Source organism: Orussus abietinus, unplaced genomic scaffold (assembly GCF_000612105.2).
Source record: "Orussus abietinus isolate OABI.00-Male unplaced genomic scaffold, Oabi_2.0 scaffold71, whole genome shotgun sequence".
Lineage (NCBI taxonomy): Eukaryota > Metazoa > Arthropoda > Insecta > Hymenoptera > Orussidae > Orussus > Orussus abietinus.
In genome coordinates this window covers 347,510-367,417 of record NW_019394238.1, presented here as the reverse complement: position 1 = coordinate 367,417, position 19,908 = coordinate 347,510, and the positions used below count along the sequence as shown (strand labels likewise).

Sequence of the window (19,908 nt, the reverse complement as noted above, 5' to 3'; positions counted from 1 at the left end):
TTCCCCTGTCCCATGCAAATCCCCCATCAAAGTGCATTAAAATGCATGCGTTTCCGCGGCCGTCGTCCGAGGGGACTAATTGTACGTGTAGCCTCTCCTTTTAAATTGGTAATTCGAGGATTTACATCTCCGCTCGGCGACAAGCACAAACATCCGCTTCGTGCCAGCCGGAAGTTCTCCTACTTCGACCGGTCGAACTTGCTTCATCGTCGAGTGGCGCGATCGCCGCTGTGTTATATTCCACCAAATCGAGCGGATCGATGTCTGTAAACAAAACCGCGGCCTCGACCGCGGCGTCCATTTGTTGCGCTCTGTTAGACCTGCGCGCGCATCCTCCCGAGGCGTCGCGTTCCACCCAACTGATCGAAAGTGATCCCTTGGCCGAGCAAATAGACGTCTTCGCCCTTGTTCGCCGTCCGAGGGGCATCCGCGAGAAACCGGACGAAAAATAAAGAAATTGGCATCGGCCGGTTCACGATTCTACAAGGAACTTTACTCAATTTTCTTAGTTTGGATATTTTCTATTCGTCGGTCCCTCTCTGACATTAAGTAATTAATCATTCCTTCGGAATCAGCTGTTCTCAATTTCATTTAATCACTTGTTGAATAAAAGATTCCTTATCATACGAACGAGTTACGGGTACTTCAAGTTTTGACATTTTCGCACGGGAAACTATCAGGATAGATAAGCGACACCTGCGTTTTCTCGTGTATAGCGAATCTACTTTTCCGATATCAGTTTATCCGCGCTGATACGATCGGTGGTAACACTCTGTCGAACGACAGGGTCCGCGATAACTAGACCATATGGTTCGACCGATTGAAGTCGCGAGATAACGTCCTTAAATATTTTCCCTTCTGAAACATCAAACATCGACCCTCGAATCGTAGCCGGCACTTAACTTCAAAATCTAAAACTCTCCCTATCGCTCATCTTCTCTGCAGTTCGTATTGTCACAAGTATCGGCAATTCAATGTACATTGACTAAAGGTGAAAAAACATTATATTCTCAACGGAAAATGATAAACAATGCTATCCCTGATGACATCTCGTATGGGATTCGAATTCCAAAACTACATACATTTCCGCCCCATTTATCACCTACGACACGAACGCCTTCCGTTTTCTTCTTTACAATCAATCTACAATTGTTTACGTTCGTTTATGCGTCCGCCTCTTAATTTGAAATCAAATCGGTCTTAGAGTGAAATTGTACAGTCACAGATATTCAGTTATGGGGAAAAGCCGCGCGTCCTAGCAGATCGTTACCAGGGTTGGTAAGGTTTGATTCATTTCGGTTAAAACCAGCGATTTTTTCCAGTTTCTTTCCAGTAAATAAAATGCATTACATAAAATCCATTCGGTTTTAACCGGTTAAAACCACCGTATAAAATCCATCAGAATGTATGTAGCGTAGAATTTATTCTAATATTGTATGTACCCTGTACCTACACGTGCGCTCCACTTACCTCCAAATAAATTAAAATGAATTCTAACCTATCTACGGTGTAGCTGGCATTCGAACATATTTTCGTTCCTACGCATCCTCGAGATAAAGCAATGGAAAGAACCCGGTTTAAATATGGTTTAAACCAGGTTCTAACCACTGTTTTTCAGGCAACGATTTAGGAGGTAAAAACCAGCAAATATGGTTAAAACCGTTTAAAATCATTGGACTGGGCTTTTCGTAAAAAAAAAAAACAAGTTTATGCCAACCTTGATCGTTACGTGGCCTGGAAGTGAGCTTACGAGAGATTTCTGACCGAATTATAAAGAAAAAGGAAAAAATAAATCGAGTCAGGGCAACGTCGGGCTTAACAACTTCAACAAATTGCCACAGACGTTCATCGATACTCAATTTCAACACGTCCACGGAATTAACGAAAATTGCGCAAAAATAGGAAAACTTCCTCTAAACAATGCCCCTTCCTTCTAGATCGTAACCTTTCTAACTCTTTTTTTATCGATGCATGTCTTAAAGAACCATCGCTCTTCGTAGCTGGCCCATTGCAAAAGCATTTTAAAAAACGAGTAAAATTCGATTTTAATTTTTGCCATTTTCCAGAGAATCATTCAATGCATGCCTTGAAAGCTTATACACAATCTTCGAGTATTTAAATTAACCTCGAAGGAAAATTGAAGACTGATATTGTAAAAGTCCGAATTCAGATTTCGAAATATCAGTATGGAACATGTCAGACAAACTTCCTTTAAACGATGCCGCTTCCTTGGAGATCGTAACATTTCTAACTCACGAACGTCGCCGACGACGATCCTTTTCAATCCGCCCATAAACACCTAATGTTCTCCCCTGCATTCAGCTCCCGCAGGTCTCATCCCCCCTCGGGGACAACCCGGAAAGACGGAAACTTCCCTCTCTCGAAGGGGTCGCTTCCTCCCCCGTCGGTGCGTTTTGCTCGCTTCCCACGGTCAAGCTTCCGCGGTTACGCCACGCGCTTATCCCGCGCCTTTAATTTATTCTCCGCCGAGGGTGGGGATACATATATATGANTATATATATATCGCGGCAGGACGCCCTAGCCGGTGGGCATAAAAGAATTATCGTTACGCGTTTACGCCGGATCGTAAAAGCCGGGGGCATTAAATGCGAATTCCCAACGAGGTGGAGGGAAACGCGTCCCCTCCGTTCGGCGCTACGTGCCGGCTGACGCGCGATCATTGCCCGCCTCGCTTTCTTTGACTTCGCCCACGTGCTTTTATCTTCCATTTCACCGACTTTCCCAGATCGACTTCTCTGAACATTGGGACAGAATGAGATTAAAAAAAAAAAAATGTCCCGTGTACACTTGATCAATTTGTGCCGCACGATACAGATAAGGCATTGAACAAGATATCGATAATTAATGAAGCGCGTTAAACGCTTTAGAGCAACTTTTTCGAAGCAGCCCGTAATATGCCGTTACTTTACAACAGTTACTGAATTAAGATGTTCACATTGATGTTCATGCCCAACGAAACTCAATTTAAATAACCTACCTCAACCTTGTAAGGCGATCGGCTCAAGTTTACGGAAATGTTGGACGTGCAAATATTGCGAAACAGAAGTGCTCTTAGTCTTCCTGTATCTCGCTTTATAGCGATATTGCAGACAAGAAGGAGAAAGGAAGGAAGTAACTGATCAACTTTGCGTTCTCCCCCCCGAGAACCCATAAATTACCTCAAGTTTTCATACCCGTTTTTCCAACTTAACACGAGAAGACGTGAAAAACCAATTCCGCGACGTCGACGTGAATTTCCTAAAAGTTAATGTCGTCCGAAAAGCGATTCTATCCGGTTCAAGGATCCCGAAATAAGCCGGGAAAAGTGAAAAATGAGATGCATTCAGAAAATTAGGGGTTGCAAAATAAATGGAGAATTAAAAATAATCATATTGTTCGTTTCATTATTCAGTCTTATTTATTGTTTACTATCAAATTTGTTATCTTGGTACTTATAGATACGTATTTGTCCGTAACGACTGTCCTATGCTTTGATTAAGGAGCTAATTTATTCAACCCTTTCACTACTGACCACCTGTACGCCACCGTGCCATAAGTGCAGGTACATTCATCACGCGGCTAATGAGCAGCCTTGTGAGTGTGGTACCTTACAACTTAAACAGCTTTGAAAGTATATAAACATAAACATGAATATCAGAATCACTGCCAGAACCAAAATAGCGTCAAGCGATCGATATCCAATTATTTAAGGCTCTGTTATGAGAAACGAAAGTGTCAGGACAATTTTACTACAATTTAGAACACTCTGGTAATCGATAAACTCGCATTTGAGCGGGATAATGGTAAAAAAGTGTCTTATGCGCTTCTATGCTAAAACGATGGGAATACGAGATCTCGGAGTAGAAATTTAATTGACCTGGAAATCATAGATGTCGCAGGGGGTCCCTCTGCAATCAATCAGGGCCTCAGAAAGCATGAATCCAGGGGATTTCTAGAGTTTTACTTCGATTTCTTTATTATTATTGTACGTAAACGACAGGTGGAGTATGCCATTTAGTGCACTACCCAATACAATTCGACCCAGCTGCCGATATAAAAACGAACGTCGGCAACGTAGGGGTTTAGAAAAATCTTCTTTATCGAAGTCGATCAAGTTCCTCGACGTATTTCACTTCACCTTAAGTGGAATTTTCACCCTACTCCTGCTACTGCTACCGCTACCATTACTACTAATGTCCATTTACTGCTTTACCATTACTACTAGTATCCATTCCCCAATATGCGAGTAAACAACCGTGTCAACAGTGAGAAAAATTTTTCCCAACGACAATTGAGCCCATAATTATGAAAGTGGTCTAAAGTCATATATTTTTTGTTTCGAAATTACATTGAATTAATTTCGTTTGAAATAATATGGCGTGAAATAACTGATAAACTCATTTTTTTTTTAATTTTGACTTAGACCACTTTCATAATTATGGGCACATTTAATAGTACTTTTGAGGGCTCAGAGGTTCAGCTCCATGCGACTTACAATAATTTATAGCTTTCTGAACCACCGCGACGAAAATGGCCATTTGCAACATCGAACATTCGATCATAAGCTCCTCCACTTTGAAGATCCCATCGAGTTCGGTCGATCAGATTGACATCCGACAAGAACGCTAACAGCTCCGGAATAATGAAAACTGAGAGCGACCCGATTGTAAGTCGATTTGGACGGTCGGAATCTCGCCAGACGCGACATCTTCCGTCAGACGCTTTGTGTCAGAGAGAGGAGAGAGGAAGAGCGAAAAGAGACGCGTAGAATGGCCGCTTCCGCACTTCGGTCGAAAGTCGGACCGTTTGGAGCGCTCACCCCTTCGGCCCACGAAGGGGGTTGCGGGGCTGAAAAGCGGCTTCGCGTCGCCTAGACGAATCCTCCAGAGGGGCCTGCCTTGTCTGAAAACCGGATTCGCCCGTCTGGAGGCCTTGGAAGAGGTTGCGAGGACTCCGGAACAAAAAGAAGCTCGGACGGTTTCGAGAAGGATACTCGGAAGCTCGGCCGGCGTTCATCGTCTACCGACGCACGAAGGTTAATCCAACAGGAGACAAGGAAAAAGGTATCGAAACCAATGAGAATATCCTTTTCCCTCTGATAGCCACATGCCAACGACAGTTCCGCAGGGCGGCAACCTTGCACTTTTCCGACCAACGTCTTCCATGCTTTCCGCGTTAAGGTGCGCGTCACGCGTCGGAACACGTCCTGACGCGACCCCAAGACAGGTCAGGGAACACGCCGGTTGAGAAACACTCCTCGCGTGACGTCACCCTCTCAAATTGTGCGAAGTTAAGTGTAAAATGACATTGGGAACGCCAATGTAAGATTCGGTGGTGGCGGTCCCGAGCCTTGGTCGATTTCGTCTAGCAGCGAAATCGGAGCGGCGCCCGACGCGCCGTCTCTTCTCTCTTTCTCGCTTTCCGGCAACGCTACGCGTGCGAGTGAGAAGGACGGCCGCGCCGATCGAGCGCATCCGTTCCGCGCTCCATGGAAGTCGGCGAGTCGCGCTCGAGCTTTCATCCCTTCGCCTTCCGAGGGATCGAACAAGTCCCTGGCGGGTCTGAATCGCAAATGCGCCTCGAGCCCCAGGAAGCGATTGGGAACGGATTAGGAGTCGACTCGCTCCCTTGGCGCGCAATCGCGAAAGGGAGCGAGAGAAACAGACTCGGAAGACTCACCTCTCGTCTAGCGCGAGCTCGCGCGTGGCCGCGTCCTGGGCGATGCGGTAATCCAATATGGCAGCCCACACACGTGTCAAAACAAATCACCGAAGAGCGGCGGCTCCGTCGGGGACCCGCCGACGATTGGCACCCTCGAGTCGGGCTCGCGAATCGGCCCCGCGGGAATTCTGTCCGCGGGCGCCAGGCGCGCGGCGGAGAGCGAAAAACTCAGCGCAGGGTTGCGCGATGTCCGAAAGACCGGACGGCAACGCGGCATCGACGCGCTACGAGTGTTCGTTGGAGACTGGCGACGCGGGCTGCGAGTCGCCGGCGAGAGGAGTGGGGGCGATGCGCACCGCGCCTGATTGGAAGCCCGACCGCGGAGGGAGAGTGCGAGCGACGAGGACAGAGGGCGCCACCCGTGCGCCCGAGGGAGAGAGACGGAGACACGTAAACGGAGCGAACGAGGTAGGAAACGACGGATATAGGGGGCCCGACGGAGACGGAGTGGCAGTGCCTCTCAAAACCCGAGAAAGTGATCTGGCAACCACTGGCTCGGTTATTTTTCATTTTTTATGACCGTCGAGACCTTTTAATATCCTATTTAACTGACGAGGTACCGCTTCCTAGAGACATTGAAACTACTTTAAATACAGAGATCGGTATTCTATGTCTGATGAAGTATCTCTCGGTATGTTCGTTGGAGATTAAATCGCATCGGAACACTTTCGGCGGAAAACTTGCACCGAATAAGTTTTCTCTTGCGGAGTTATGTTTTGCAAAAACAAACTCATTCTTTTCTAAGTTAAATTGTTGAGCCTCCCGAAGGAACAAGAAATACAATTTATTCGCCCATCAATAGAACGAAATCGGATACTTTTGCCAAATCGGTAAATCGCGTATTGGCTGAAAAATAAAATATATAACTGGAAATAAATAAATATTTGGCGAGCCCCGTTATAACGTTCTTACCAAGAAAAGTAGCAAATAAATATAATAAAATAACATTCGTGGGATCATATGTGAAATAAAAAATATACAAACGGGGAGTTTTAGGCAATTGACGTTAATTCATGAATTTATATCAATAACTTCAATCTCTCGTTATTCTGCCGGCGATGCACTATACGTGATCGAAATATTAAACGTCCAATAGTTATTTTATTGAAGTGCCGATATTTCACGCAAAGATTTCGATGGTGTTCACACATACATACCGTCTACACGTATGCTTATAAATGTTGCACGTGTATGTAATTTGGTACGAAACTTTACCGAGTTTCCTGTTAAGGTATAAGACATTTCATAGGAGTTACTTCCAGACGTGAACATTTATATATGTGTGGTATTACGTTACACGGTACAAAGCCGGTACATCTTAATTATGAGTATTAGGTTTTAATGACATTCTCTTTACTTGCTCTCTACTCGTAGCTTCGTTTTCTAGCCGGGAATGTATATATTTCCTTTATCTCTTCAAAATGGTACCTCAGAGAATGCCGGCTTTGTATTTTCATAAACTGAACATATTATAAAATAGCGGCGGAAGGTACTAATTTTAATACGTTACATGAGCATTTTTCCTTGAAATGTTGCAAGACATTTTGATTCGAATATTCTTAACGATATTGGCGATAGAGTAAAATACTTTAACTTGAATCGCTTAACCTTTGTCGTGTCGACTGTTTTGATTTCTCCCTGCCGCGTGTAATTGCAGGCATACAATTAATTTAACTCATTTGGGCATCGTTGCGAACAAAAACAAGTATGTACTCAGTGGTTGGTCACATTGCGGAAAAGCATTAACAGAAAGTGTTACCGCGTCCAGCGGTGGTTAAACAAAACCCTGGATTTTGAAACATCGTATGTATCGTTCCACTCGCTGGCCCTCTTGCTCTCCTTTTCTTTCCTCCACATTCGCGCTCGCGTCCTCTCTTTCTCTCACTCCCTGCGGCAAAACGAACATCAGTCGTACGCAGAGAGAATAAATGAAAAGAAAGTAGATGATAAATAAATAAAAGGGGAGTGGAAATCCGTTTCGATTCGAAGGTCCCTTTAATTTTCTCTATCTTTCCCGTACACTCGATGAGTCGGAGAAGGGACGTATTCGTTTAAAATAAGGAAATCTCAAAGGCTTTCAGCCACAGGCCAGGTTCCAATTGAAGCCAACCTAAATCTTAAATAAACTCCTGATGATGCTCACAGCCACGAAATGTACATCTTCGTTTCATTTCCCGGTGCTTCGGGATATCCGAGAAGGAGAGAGGCAGGATCTAACGATCTGAGAAAAACGGAGAATGTTGCTCCCCTTACTTTCAACTCTTTACTGACATATTAGGTTATCACGCTGTTAAAATACGTTGGGAAAAGAGAAACACCGCTCCGACATACGTTAAACAATGGGTATTTACATAAGAATTTTTGCCCTCTTAACACAATGGGGATTTGCTTTCGTGAATTAAATCATTGTCATGACGGTCGCATGGACTGGCTGGTAAAACTTTCAAAGGATGAGATTTCCTTAATTGTGTTAATGGTCTATCACAACTTTTTACGTACATTAATCGAGGATGTTATTCATTTATACTTTACTTGCGACCGTGCAATACAAGTTTTGTCAAATAGTGTTTATTTTTTCTTTGAAAACATTACCAATATTTGAGAACCGAATTAAGAATGGACAAAATAAAGAACGTTAGATGAGAGAGTGTTACGGTCGACTACAAATAAAAATGTAGAAGATGCTGTTAATAAATAACGCTTTTCAATTTTAGTATTCTAAGTTGTTCTTTACTTTTTAATTGGTTATTTATTCTGCGTATAATTACTTACCCGTCATGGCTTGTTCTTCACAACGTGATATAGTTGGAAAAAAGTTTTACCGCCACAGAAAAAATGAAGACGCGTTTCTGTCTTTATCCATGTGCATTTGGACATCTTTATCCGTGTAAAATTCAGTCTAAAGTGGGAAACAGTGTTTTAAAGTAAGGTACGTTCAGTAATCCATCTGTGATGGGTACTAATTATAGATACTAAAACAAGCTACTAATTAGACACGCAATTCGAGGAAGTCTGCATAGTTCTACTTTATAGAATATAAAATGTCATTATAGAATAAAAAAGAAAATCAATATTTTCTTTTAGCCTCATCTATACATTTTATATTCTATAAAATAGAACTGTAGGATAATTACTTTGACCAAAATCACCGTAACCATTTCAATAAAGAAACACTTAAACTATATACCGAGCATTATGCAAGCTCAGGAAGTATCTTGGTCGGTTGAAGGTATTGTTCGTTTAAAGTTAATTCGGCTATTAAATTCGATTATTACATTTGGTTATATATGGGTGGACCCGGTCCACGATTTTAAACTTTTGAAAGCGTAAAAAAAAATAGATCAATATTTATCTACAGCCTCTACTTTCTCGTTTGTTCTGTCGCTGTTCAAATTTCTGTGCAGGGTACATTCCGTGCACCGTTACCAACAAACATAGGACGGGGAAATCGTTATCAGCCGTTTAAATGCATGTTCCCTATTTATCCCGATATTTGTTCGCTGAGTATTTGCGCAATCACCAACGTAAACATCATTTTTGTCGTCCGAATCGACGAATTCAAAGGAAATTTGATAAATACATAATTCACCGACCGCATGCCTGACGCCTCATTGCATTTTCACTTACAACAGCGTGTACGGTGGCTCGGTCCTCTCGAAACGTTCGCGTTCCCTGAATAGTTTGTGAATTATGAAGGAACTAGTCTGGCAGTGAATTCGAAGTCGTAGCACCCTTCGTACAGACACGCGATTCTAACGAAAGTGCCGCATGAGAACCGCGAAAATGGAACTAAGACGAGCGGATTTCTCGCACGGTTTCCTGCCAGCCGTGCCACTCGCACGAACTGACACCGATTTTATATTTTTCTACGAGAAAAATATCCACCAACGTCATAATGGCCTCTAATGCCCGCCTACAGCGCGACGTTCGGTTGTATTTCAGGTTTAATGAAAGTTTCGTGAAAGGAAGAAAGAAATGTTTTCACGAAATCAACGGCAGATCATTCTTAGAAGATCTTGGAAGTAGAGGTGTTTGGTTCGTCACTGACATAAAAGGAAATTACGTAACATACGTCAAATATAAAATACGTAACAGTATTGTTTTCACCGTGAAGTGTGTAATTTTAGTATACGCCGTTCTTGACAGATAATATCATTTGCCTATCACGATAAAGTCCGATTTTTGTCGACATTACTGCCCACGATTACTAACGACAAAGTCATTCGTGCTGTTCTCTCATTAGGAATATTTACTTTTGATACGTACACATATACACCTAGTGCGTACCAACAGATGACTGACAATGAAAATCGAGTATACTGGTGGACATGATTCCCATCATGCCTTGGCGATACCATATCTACAGGGAAGGTGTTCACGTCCACAACTATATTTCTCACTTCGGCATATCAAAAGGGAACGGACCACCATAATGATCTATTTGTTCAGTTCTTGACCACAATACACCTGTACGTGATGGAACTCTATCTAGGAAATTAACTCAATCCGAGAGTGACACCATCGTCACACATTACACCGAACGCAATTAATCTATTGGAATCAACGCATGGCGTCCACGTTGGGGGTATTAGTAAAATTTTCAATCATTTTCAAGATAATGGTTCTTCCAGTAACTTAAAAATCTCCCACGGTACAGGTTCATGTTCTCCATTAATTTGAATTAAAAATTGACCCTTCTCGAATTTCAGGGAAACCCACGAAACGAACGATAATTGACACCCCGAGTCATCGTCTTGACGAAACGTTCCGATCGTCTTTCCTTTAGCATCTGGTTCTCGTTTCAACGTTCCCGATCTGCGAAACAGTTGGCGCAAGAAGCTCGATTATTTTTTTCTTTTTTTTTTCCTTCGTTGAACACATGAAAGTGGCAACGAGCAAGAAGAGGAGCGAAGCCAACCGATTTCGCTGCCGGGTTGCACTCGCTCCCGTTCAGTCGAAACAGACTCCCATTGACGAGACATCTCGAGCCGTCAAATTGATTAGTAAATAGAGCAGAATCCCACCGACAACTCGCGGTCTGTTGGCCGAGTATTTACGGTTAACGTATCTGCAAGTCGTGCCCTTTTTTTTTCCGATGGTCATTCTCCAGGGAGCGATCTGCGGCGATCGATACTTTACACGTCGATATCTTTATGGGTTTTGCGATAACGGGGTGCAAGATGCGGTGTGTCGCGATACCGACTATGAGGCCCACCTGATTAGAAGTCCCAGCCAGAAATACGTTTCCGCGTAACCTGCGTTAAGGTGACCTGAAAGAGACAGCCTATATACATCTGAGAAGTCAAATCGTCGGTGAGTTTTCTCCAAATTGGGTGTACCGATTCGTTTCAAATTTTACCACGGGAATATGGAGGTCCTGAAGTAGATCCTGAAACTCACGAAATTTCATTCTTCATCAAACATTTATTTATTTATCATGGACTAGAACCAACATGGCGTGGCCCGTGCACGTTTTCCATGTTTTACGCTTCTTGGAGGCTTAGAATCGAAAATCAAGAGTTTCGGGATCTAGCTTGAACAATACCGTAAAAAATCCTAAATAGTCATTAGAATAAAGAATTCACGGGATTTCGACAGTTTTACGTCGACCTCTTTATCATTACTTTGCTGAAATGACATATGGAATGTTTCAGTTCGTATGATTCTCAACGTAGACTGTAAAAGACTTCAACATAAACATAAATGTCGGTAAAGGGACGTGCCAGCTTATGTTAACACTTGAGTATTCAAAATGACGTTACCACCAAAAAGGGTATAGATGAATTTAACTTATCCATCTCGATCAAATTTCTCAGCGTGTTTCATATCATCTTAAAGTGTGTATATCTAGGCGCAGATTACGCGTGGGCACCCTCCACCCTGCCTACGCATATCTAAACCATTATCGTTAAAACGTCCCGGTTAATCGCCGCTGTGACGTGACCCCGATTCAGGTCACGCTGCCCGGCCGGTCACACGGAGCGAAATGACCCAATCGATACCTTCGGTCAACAAATTCGACGGGATTTTCCCGACCAAGAGGGAAACGCTGGGCGACTGGCCTATATTCGACTCGAAACGCACCTAGTGTGACCTAGTGTGACCTAGTGTGACCCAGCTGTGACGCGACACTCGGGATTTACACCGATTATGCCCCCAACGAGGCTCACGTGTCGAAGGGTTGCTCGGCTCGCTAGGAATTGGGACATTGATAACGAAGTTTTCTCGGCTGCAGATGTCGATATTTTACATTTTTATGAGACGAGGATTTAGAGCACATTCTTTTGTTCTCTTGCTGGGTTTTATATGTTGCTTTTGTTTGACGTTGGATTTATTTGAGTGAATTACCCGTATCCTGCGTGAGGGACGGACGTACGTTACTCTCGTATATCCCTATAATTTCTATAGGTTTTAGAAGAAATGTCAGTACATACATAAATAACAGAATTGCGCATATCATTGACGATGTTATCGCAATTGGGAAGCTTTAAGGTGATATGAAAGAGTCAGCCTATATATATCTGAGGAGTCAAATCGTTCGCTAAAGTATTATCTGAATTAGATGTACCGATTCATTTCAAATTTTTCCACGTGAATATGGAAGCTTTATTTATTTTTTTTATTTGAGTTTTCGTCAAAAATTTATTTATTTATCGTGGAGGTATGTCACTCGGGTAATGATAGGGACAAGATGATAAATGCTCCAAACTTTATTTGTTCTACCGAGTGGTAGGACGCCTCGAGAATTGGCATGCTGGGTGTCTGTATCGAAATCGCAGCGCATTCAGCACAGCCGAGTCAGCTGCAGCACAACGCTGACGAATCGCGGGGGATAAGCATTCTAACTCGATCCGATATGGTGGAGGGTTGCACCGATCAAAGAGAAATGGGGACACCCTTGATGCAATTCTGCCCGTTGCCGTCACCGAACTTTCAAACGTTCCGCGGACGGACTTTTTCTGGCAATTCCCCTTTTTCGATTCGAACGTATTCGCTTAACGTGCATAATAGATTTCATCTCGCGCTTTGTGAAAATGCTCGTATTTCGCAGTCCGGTTAACTGGGGCACGTCCGAATAATGGAAATTAAAATATTCCGTTGAAAGTTAAACAATTCTGACGTATAGTGGATGCACGAATGCGTCCTTTACTTCATACCGTTTTACTGTTTGGTGAATTTTAACCACCCGACATAATTGTCTGATTTATGGTTGAAAGTGAAGTGGAAATACTGCTTAGAAATTTGTATAGGTATACTTTGATAAAAACGTTGAAATGTAAGGTAGGCCGCTTCAAACGGGACTTTCAGGACACCTAGAAAATGCTACGTGAGTGTTTAATATTAAAGAAATAATACACACAACATCAGGGGACTAGGAACGGCATACAGTTACGAATTTACAGCAAATAAGCCGTTTATTTCCGTGATACGGCGCGGCAAGGAGTATACAATGCGTAGAAAAGTTTTTTCAGATACTCCGTACCTGCGATTCTCTCTGTTTTTATTGCAAGTATATTTCCGTCTGCGTAATAATACATTATTAGTGGCTATGATTCAATCAGGAGGCACGTTCTTCGTTCGTATACAGAAGAATATAAAATTGAAATATTAAGCTCTTTAATGTGTGCAACAAAAATCATAGATTTGTAATAAGCTTCAAAATGTTACTCCAAACTTGACAATAAATTTAATTTAAATGGAGATAAAAAGTACATAACAAATGTCTACAGCCTGATTTCAACACATTATATTGTACAGATTGCTTCGTGTTATTTTTGAAAAATAAAATATAACATATATCCACGTATAATGAAATAGAATGACCATAAAATCATAAAAAAAAATCAATATTACCCGAACTTAGTCTTTACACCCTGCCGATTATACTTCAAAATACTTTAAGAATTAACTGTGAATCGCATGATACAAAATAATACCACTTAATTCCTGATCTATTTCCGACACATGATAAAATAATGGGGGTTAAACGTGGACCGAGGTGAAATAAATATTTCCTATGTATTTCAAAGTTTAATTCGGTTGTGTCAGTTAAGTTTTACGGTGGTTTTTGATAATCACAGTATTATTCCAAACATCGCGTGGTTACTGATGAATAATATTACTAATATTCTTGAGGACGTTTCGGTTTATCTCATTACGGACGGAGGAAAACGGAGTAATCGAGCTGGAACGACGGTCTCATCCATGCAAGACATCGCACGAGGTCCGTATAACTTGCACGGGGTGTACACGATACGTATAGGGCGTGTATTGTGCACACCGGGCTAATTCGCTTGGGCACGCACAATAATAACGCGGCACGCGTGGCGCGGCTTACACGTCGATTTCATTAGGGTCGCGCGCGAATCGCTAACCACCGGGCACAAATGCAATTCAACGAGTTTCGGCCGCGGCCACGAGACTCTACTATGCCGTTATTATTTCACGATCGCTGTGAATGGCAGAAGGGAGAATGCTAAACCTGAAACAAAAAGGAACACCCCCGACGTTACGACCCTCACGCCTTTCCGGGAGAAATTTTAGCCAGATGCTCGGTCACCGCGCCGTATGTCAGTCGGTTCCATTATTTCCCTCAATTCAGACCCTTTCACTGCTTTAGGAATGAAGCCGTAATATTTGAAAATGAGAAGGAACATATGTATAAGATAAGAATATGACCTGGTTTAATAGACTAACAATTTGGGAATTAATTTTCAATAATTCAGGTAATCGGTTTTTGAGTGAATTACGTACATTGGTTTAATTCAGTCTTAGAGTTTATTCTATCAATGAGGTCGAGGAAAATATTGTCTATTTTTTTTTATTTCGTGGTGATATTTAGTGGGGTAGTGTAAGGGAGGAAGGGCAATTATTCTAGTAGATTTAAGGGTTTTATTTTTTATGTAAAAGAATGTAATATTCCAAGCGCCGAAGGTTGGAGAAGTGGTAGTTTCGGTTAATTTGGTTTGAAGAATTCGAATGTTACTGTTTTTTTCTTAAGAAAAGAAAGAAACTTTGTAAAATGAGCATGTTAAATTAAGCGGGCAATAGCTTCATGTTCCATTTTTTTTTTTAGAATATGTTTAAATGTGCATTTTTCTCGGTTCATGCGGAACGACCTTGTATTTAACAGGTAGCTGCCTTTATTAGAGTACAGTGATTAAAAAATGATGAAAATAAATTTAGCGGGGTAATTGTTTAACATGCTGCCGTGGGGAAAGCCAGCGAACTAAATTATAATTAGACCGCAATGTATTTAAGCTAATATTAGTTATGATAAGACAATCTAGACATAATTCCATTCTTTAAATCGTGTGTATTATAATTCAACTGCGTTCCGTTTTTCATTCGAGAAATTTGAGTATTCGAGAATCTCCTGGACTAGGATATTAAACCTTTTAAATCACCTTTCATGTCGTAAAGGTAAAAACGAGCTCACGAAACGTATTATGCCAGTTTCATTAAAATGGTAATTATTCAGGCACCGCAAGAAGTGGAATATCCATATATTACCCGTATAAATTAGGTCTATAGGTATAGCAAATGTATATCGTCTATCGTCTATCTAAAAAAATATCTTTTGTAACTATATGGCTAGAAAATATATATCATAAATATCTATGTCTCTTATAGATGAACATTATATATCCACTATTGATCTACGAATATCTACTTATTTCTTGGCGCATAAAAAATATATAGTAGCTTTGGTAGACGATATATATTTGCTATACCTATAAACCTAATTTAGACGATTAATTTACGTATATTCCACTTCAAGGGTTGAGTGGGTATTTTGCTAAGTTCTAAACCGGAACCGAGAGTACTCCTCCTCGATGTGAACGCATTCAGCGGTCTCAAGACGGAAGAAAATTGCGCTACTTCATTCCCGAGTAATCGTCGTGAGGCTCTCGCAATAAGCATAGAATTTTCCAGCGGAAATAGAAAAAGGCTGGGAAAAGGGTCTTGCATTTTTTTCATCGGTAGACGGCGAAACAAAACGTCCGAGGCAACGCGGCTTTGCGGTCGACGTTTCCGCATTTGCAGTCTCTTCCTGCCTTTTTGCAAGACGCGTAAGTTGAGCTGGCACGACATCGCGACGTTCTAGCAACATCGATTTATACGTTGGATGAGTTTTCCGGCGAGCTTCCTTAAACTTTCATCCATTCGAGTCGTCCATCTTTTCATAAGAATAAATTCATCTTTATAACGCAACGCAAAGGCAGAGTCGAAAAGCACGTAATGTAATGGCGAGGGATCCCCAGGTAACCCATGAAGCGGAATATACGTAAATTAATTGTCTAAATTAGGTCTATAGGTATAGCAAATGTATATCGTCTATCATTCATCTAAAAAAATATCTAAAGTATATATATACGTACCATATCTGGACGTTTATCCTTTGAGTGTATCTAATATAGAGTTTATAGATATCTGTATATATCTTAGATGCGATTAATAAACATTTATGTACGATTTACGGATATTCCACGTTCAGCGGTGCCGGGGGAATTACTCTGGAAAGCCGGAGAAAGCGAGCCGGCCAGTTTGGAGAAATCCGGATGGCTAATATTCATAAAAAGTTTGAGTTCTAATAACCGAGCCTTGGTACCCATTCTCGTTCCGCTTTCGTGTACAAAACGCTAGGCAGTCTTAATAGCTGGACAAGGTGACAGAAAACAGGAAGTCGTGAAAAAGAGCGCTCGTCGACTAAAGGGGGAAAGTCTAAATCCTAGGCTACTTTTCGGTAATAAAAACGATGTTAAACAACTTCAACTTAACGGGAAAAATACAGAACGTTGCAGCCTTAAACAATGATCGACTCTCATGGGCGCTGTGCTATAATTCTGTGATAAGAAATGTTTTTCTATCAGCATGTTTAGATGCTGCGTTTACTTATATTCGTTTTCAAATTACATATTATCACATAGAAAAATTTTATTGTAGTCATTACATATGCCCGCGTGTTTATACTGATGTTGAAACTATAACAACAATTATTGTAGAAGTAGTTACCATTTTTTGTCCTTTTAAGGGGATGTGAAAATGGCATTTCAAAAGTCACTTGTTCATGAAACTTTTCTACGAACTGGATGTACCTAATGGTTTCAAATGTTACAATGTGAACATGGAGGCTATAAGGAAGGTCCTGACTGATGAAATTTAATTTTCTATAAAAAATATTAAAAGCATGAACTCTGCTAGAAACAGTAAAACATACAACATACTAATACTTAATTATTACTAATATTTAATTGTTGCCGGTGTTATTTTACCTCTGATAAGCGCGGTAACCTAGAAACAGCGATGTACTTGTTGGACAGAAAGAAGGAGAAAGTTAAAACAATCGCATTATCCCTCTTTTTAAATTACAGGGATCTTACCTATTGTTAAGCTCCTTGAAGTAGAAACAGAAGAAAGTTTAGTATTAGAAGGTTAGTACTTTTAATACTTTTCCATGTTAATTACAAGCTTTTACTTTTAAATATATATTTTGTTTTAATTCCTTTGTAACGGGCGAGTTAGCGAAGTTTTCCTCCGGCATTATTGTGGCGTTAAATATCGAATTCTTTTATTTTGTGTGAGGAACGTGCCGACGACTCAGCGAAACGATCAGAAAGAAGAAGACGTGAAAAGAAGGCGTCTGTTGGTACGCAAAGTCAATATTCTCCGGGCTGTTTTCTGTACTAACAGAATCATAGTTCCCCACTTTGGTAGCAGGCGATAAAGGTATTGTAAGTGATGCAATAATTATATATACATAAGCCTGTTTGAGATGCGGTTTGCCCAAACTTCTAGTTGTCGAAATAAGAGTCCAAATTCTGCTTAAGGTGATGTGAAAGTGGCGTCGAAGAGGTTTCGTTTATGAAACTCTTCTCCGAATTGGATTTACCGAATCGTTTTAAGCTTTACAACATGAATATGGAGACTATAAGGGAGGTCCTGAAACTCATGAAATTTCAAATTTTTAAATATCTATCTATAGGTATTTTAAATAAGTTGCATAAGAAATGAAATTTCATGAGTGTCAGGACCTTTTTTATAGACTCCACATTCACGTCGTATAATATGAAACGGTTCGGTACACCTAGTTCAACGAAAAGTTTCACGAACGATCGACCCCTCAGATGCCACTTTTACATCCCCTTAAGAATGAAATTTTTCATTGGTAACTTCGCTTATCACTGAAAATATCAAAATCATTACACAGAGCCATTTAACCTGAGAGAATTGTGATGCAATCCTTTCGCGTTTTATTTCTCTGCGAGGAATACTTGACCGTATCGGTGTGCCTTATTAAAGGTTGCAAGAAATATTGGTCAATCAAGAGTAACGCGAAAAACGGGGCCTGTCCTTTAACGACCAAGGCCACTCTTTTTGTCAGGAACATTTTAGTTCCTTTTCGTGCAAAAACCTTGCAACTTGGCGGGATGTTTCCGGAACATTATCCGCGTAGCACTCTAATTCTCTCTGAAGGAACTTGAGTTGGCCAGAACCACAGACCGCAGGTGTGTGGCTTACCGTAGGACACTGAAAGTCAAACGGACTCTTGACGTTCAGGGGCAAAAGCGACGCCGCTAAGAGCCGGATCAGCCTTTAAACCAACTTACGTTACCCGCCATTGCGTCCTTCCACCCGGTTACTTTGAAAAAATATCAATTACCACACACGTGGTTCACGAGGTATACACACATTTGCATTATCGAGGTTACCTGATAATATTATTTTGGGTACTCCCGAAAACCGAAGTAGCAGGCGACTATAAAATATGCAGTGCTTAAGATGATATAAAAGGCGCTGAGAAATGAAATCGAGGTTAATAAAATAAAATCATATATATACTCTTTTTGATGGTAATGCCGTTTTGAATATTCAAGTGGGAACGTAAGTGGGCGCGACCCGTTACCGACATTTATATTTATGTTTCAATCCGTTACACCCTACGTTAAGAATTATGCGAACTGAAGCGCTCCATATATCATTTAGGTAAAGTAATGATAAAGAGGTCGAGTAAAACTGTCGAAATCCCGCGAATTCATGACTGTTTATATTCTAACGGACGGTTAGATGCAACTAAATTTTTTGCTCTAAAAACATGCGTTAGCCCCGAGACAAGCCACAACACAATCGTTGGTGAAAGTATTTTCCATATTTTTCCATCTGACTCTGTAATATCTCATTTCTACGGTATCTTAAATTGTTCAAGCTAGGTCCTGAAACTCTTAATTTTCAATTCTAAGCCTCCAAGAAGCGTGAAACATCGAAAACATGTACGGACCACGCCATGTTGGTTCTAGTCCATGATAAATAAATAAATTTTTGATGAAAACTGAAATTTCATGAGTTTCAGGACCTACTTTAGGGCCTCCATATTATCGCGGTAAAGTTTGACACGAATCGGTACAATTCGAGAATACTTTTACCAACGATTTGACTTCTCAGGTATATATAGGCTGACTCTTTCATATCACCGTAGAGGAGACGTGGAATTTTACGAGATCGAATTTCTTTTGCATCAAGTACTGAGCGTGTTTAATTATTAACCGATTCCTCTGTGAGCTCATACATTAGCGGCATTGCGAAAATAAGTGCAAGTGGAAATAAAATTGTGGAAACAACTGAAACTAAACGTGCAAATAAGGATTGTGATAAAGACGGACATCAAGGAAACGAGACACAAAGGCGAGAAAGAAGAAGGCAATGGAGAGGCGGACATTGGCGAGGATGACCCTGACGAGTAGGTGGATGACGGCAGCGAAGACAAGGATGGAGATGAGCACGGGGATAATGACGTGATTGGGACGGTGTCGTCGTCTCTAGATACATTGCAAAGTGACCAAGAAGCTTTGTACATGACATATATCACAAATCTCTGCAGTCGCAACACAAAATCAGTTGTATTAAATTTACAAAAGTATTGCTTATACCATTACAAAAATACGTGAAATCGCATAAAAAATACCTGTGCCAGGTGTAAAAGAACCGTCGCCAAATACATGTTTACTAAACGACCGAGATCAGTTATTACGTACTAAAAAGAAAAAATATTTCCGTCCCACTTTATTGATAATTTTTCGTAACTAAGGAATGAAAGCACAGAATCCGTAAAATAAAAAATATAAACTATTTTAAAAGTATTTAGCAAGCCGCGTGATATCATTTTAACGAATAACTTAATTTTTATTA

General features: G+C 41.1%; 2 protein-coding genes across 2 annotated transcripts in view; one reads left to right on the top strand and one right to left on the bottom strand.

Annotated features, from left to right (window-relative positions):
* Window positions 1-6,016, bottom strand: part of LOC105699912 — a gene marked incomplete at its 3' end in the record, with an annotated part of 145,509 nt that extends 139,493 nt beyond the window's left edge. Inside the window, 1 exon segment of the mRNA XM_012425335.2 lies at window positions 5,680-6,016.
* The window catches only part of LOC105699895, a 103,030-nt gene continuing 88,104 nt past the window's right edge, over window positions 4,983-19,908 (top strand). Inside the window, exon 1 of the mRNA XM_012425325.2 lies at window positions 4,983-5,063. The gene's annotated coding sequence lies outside the window, so the exon portion shown is untranslated. The remainder of the gene's footprint in view (window positions 5,064-19,908) is intronic.